Source organism: Pollachius pollachius (genome assembly GCF_949987615.1).
Source record: "Pollachius pollachius genome assembly, chromosome: 1".
In the NCBI taxonomy this organism is placed as follows: domain Eukaryota; kingdom Metazoa; phylum Chordata; class Actinopteri; order Gadiformes; family Gadidae; genus Pollachius; species Pollachius pollachius.
The window spans coordinates 35,533,677-35,537,128 of NC_136934.1; the positions used below are offsets into that span (position 1 = coordinate 35,533,677).

Consider the following 3,452-nt stretch of genomic DNA (forward strand, 5'->3'; position numbering starts at 1 on the left):
CTCTCCCCGGAGAGCGTCGCCTTCAAAAAAATAAATAAAAAAAGTGGGGCACGAGACACAAGCTGCGCCACAGCTGGCAAATCATCGATTTGAGCTTCAGAAACGGGGAGGGGCGGTTCGTTTACCTGCCAGCCTCCTCTCGAGGAAGCCCTCCTCCTCCTCCTTCTCCTCGCATGCCGCTACTCCACTCTCCCGCCTCTGCCCGCCGCACGCGCTGCTCACAGCTCGCGCTCCATCCTGCGCACCAAGTTGAGTTTTCGCCTTTTTTTTACGCAGCAGACTATTAGCCGCGAGTGCGGTGCTTTCTGACCGATATTCCCAGCATCGCTCCGGAGGACCTGATCTCGATCCACACCGAAGCAGTTTGCTTTTTTTTTGGACCTCTCGTCGTGGAGCAGAGTTTAGGACGTTTCTCAACTTTTGATGGAAAACGCGACGGCTGCCAGCTATTAACTTTACAGGTATGGTGGTGCGCTCATCGCGCTGTTTGTGCTTGTGTGATTGACTCCACACACAACCATTGATTTATTCCTATATGTCAACATGAGAGGGACGCGGTGTTTACCTTGAAGACCAATCTGATAGACACCGCGTTCATTTTCACAACGACTCAAAAGCCATTTCAACAATTCAAATAACAATTGATACAGATAATCAAATGATTATCAAATGATAAATGCAAATGCGTATACGAATACAAGAAAACAAATACAAATAAAAGGCGGTCTCCTCAACGTGGCTATCATCCTAGATTTGATGTTGTCGCTCACACCATTTCACGTCTTAATTCCTGCGCGGCGCACAGCCGATGAGTGTCCGTCTCTCAGCGATCAGCCCCCTGCCTCATCTCACTGGTGTCTGGCCACTGATATCCGGAACACTTCCGCGGGTCGCACGTTTCTGGGTAAATAAAAGTTGATTCGGACAGTTCACCGCTCTTTTATTATTTACTTTAAATTTGGAACATTCACTCGCAGTTAGAGATTGCGTGTTCTTATTTCCAGATGTGTCGTTCTCTCTGAGGGTTGTTTCGGTTAAACCCTCACGTGTGTCTGCGTCTTATCTTTTTTCTAAATCACGGCCCGTATCATATTTTACGCGCTTGTCTATTGACGCACCTTACTTATGTCTTTATTGGCGTCGTTTTTTTACAGGAATTGTCGACTGCGTAATCCAACTCCCCAACTGAGGGTTTTATTAGGCCATGATGAGGACATCTCGCTCATCCTCTCACGGCTCCGGGTTCATTCGACTTTATGGCAACTTATCCCAGCGCGTTTACTGCCTTATCTCCGCGCTGCTCTAAAGGACTGTGAAGCACAACCCCAGGGCACAGCCCCTATAGACCCGGGGAACAAGGCACTTGATCAGACTCCCAGCCCGTCTCTGGTTGGCTGCGTGTGGGACAGGCGGCTCAGATGGCTCATCTCATGTTAATACTGTCGCTCGCTACGCCTGCCTGTCTTGTGGTTTGTACTGTCAACCAACTGATAGTCATTTCATAGATAGAAGCAGGCCTTCCACTGTGTGTGTGTGTGTGTGTGTGTGTGTGTGTGTGTGCGTGTGTGTGTGCGTGTGTGTGTGTGTGTGTGCGTGTGCGGGTGAGTGTGTTTCGCAAGCCCTGTGTGCGTGTTTGTGTGTGCCTGTGAGAAAGAGACAGAGAAATCGACGGACGGAAAAAGCGAGACCATTACTGTGCTCATGTGCGTGGGCATTAGTGTATTGTGGTTTCTTCTGCTCAATGCGTGCGCCTCACAACTTACTTAATTTCCTGTGTTTATTTCCAAGGCTACGATCATCAGTTTAATTGTTACGCACCGGACTTTAAATAAATCTCACCATAACATCTTCCTAAAAAAATAGAATAATTATGTGTTGTCTTTGTTATTGCATTATTTATACTATAATAATCAATTAATTATACTAAAGATAATGCAGATAACAAGGGGTCTACTTCCCTAATAATAAAATACAGATTTATTATTATAGGCAAATAATGAATGCATAATTTAATAAGATAAGTTAATATTGTGTAAAACATGACCCCAAAAATTTATGTTTCTATTTTAGCCGTTAACTATTGACATTATTGATACTATTGTTGGATGGTATTTCCCACGTAATGAAGAGTACATTTCACGAATCAATGTCAGCTCAGAAATATCTAAATAGCCATTGTAACCAGTGTCTTGAAAGTGTGTCTGCGTGTGTGTGTGTGTGTGTGTGTTTGTGTGTTTGTTTGTGTAGCATCCTCTGAACCGATCCTCGCCTCAGAATGCTGTGGCTCTTCTGGTCAGTATCTTGAACTGCGCTACCACTCAGCCCTTCTTCCTGTTGACTTCTGCGAGACGCACTTCTCATAAGTTGTCACACATATAGACCAACACCTTCAATACACACACACACACACACACACACACACACACACACACACACACACACACACACACACACACACACACACACACACAACCACACACACACACACACACACACACACACACACACACACACACACAAACACACACAAACACACACACACACACACACACACACACACTCAAACGTGCAGCAAAGCAGGAATCCACACTGGCTTGTTGAGTTGTTATCCTCTGCTTTTTAACTTGTTTGACCGGAATGATTAGGTTTCTGATTTAACTACTCTGTCACATTTGTTCCGAATAGTGGCTCCATTCTTCTCGTGAAATATATGATCTACAAACAGCCCCAGCCGCTTTGTGAGGACCTTAAAGAGTCCTTGCGTGTACGCGATAGAGTTAATGACGAAATCTTATCGGGACAAAGAATGTGTGTAATGACGTACTGAGGGCCATGCAAAGCCCTTTTGCGTGTCAAACCATGAATCTAACGACTTGGATTGTCCCAGTGTGTTTAATTACAAAGTGAGGATAAGCGACAGCGCTGACGTGTGGTAAAACTCTAACAGGGAAAGCGTGTGATTTGAATGACAATGGACGGCCCGTGGGGCCAGTCCCATCGTACCTAGACCTGTGTGCGTTTCATGACAAAGTGGGGACCTCACACCCCTTATCTTGACCTAAAAGTTGCCAGTAGCCAGCTCCAGGTCTGAGATCTGTTTTAAGCCTGGGAGTGGCGTGGCGCGTGCAGCCTTACACGTAGACCAGTCCGTGCTTCACATCTATTACAAACTAGTGCATTTGCACTCTGCTTACTGTGGCTCGGCTTGGGCAGGAAATCAGCAGACTCTCAAATCGCGTGCAAATACCTAATCTCGTTGTCGCTCATTCGTTTTTTTTATTCCCCCCCTTGCCCTCATTGACACCACTCACACCCACGCGAGCCCGCAGTAAACACCTGCACATGTGCGCACACACACACTGGCCTCACTTCTGGATCACACATTGGTTAATTGGCACCTCGTTTGTCAGGTTATGCAGGCATACGGCGAGCGGTCGCGTGGGACCTACAAC

The 3,452-nt window shown here is 46.3% G+C and overlaps 1 protein-coding gene across 3 annotated transcripts in view; it reads left to right on the forward strand.

The window, feature by feature from the left end:
- Positions 1-200: 200 nt before the first annotated feature.
- The window catches only part of satb1b (SATB homeobox 1b), a 64,469-nt gene continuing 61,217 nt past the window's right edge, over positions 201-3,452 (forward strand). For all 3 annotated transcript variants that reach the window (XM_079758268.1, XM_079758270.1, XM_079758271.1), the window contains exon 1: positions 201-461. The gene's annotated coding sequence lies outside the window, so the exon portion shown is untranslated. The remainder of the gene's footprint in view (positions 462-3,452) is intronic.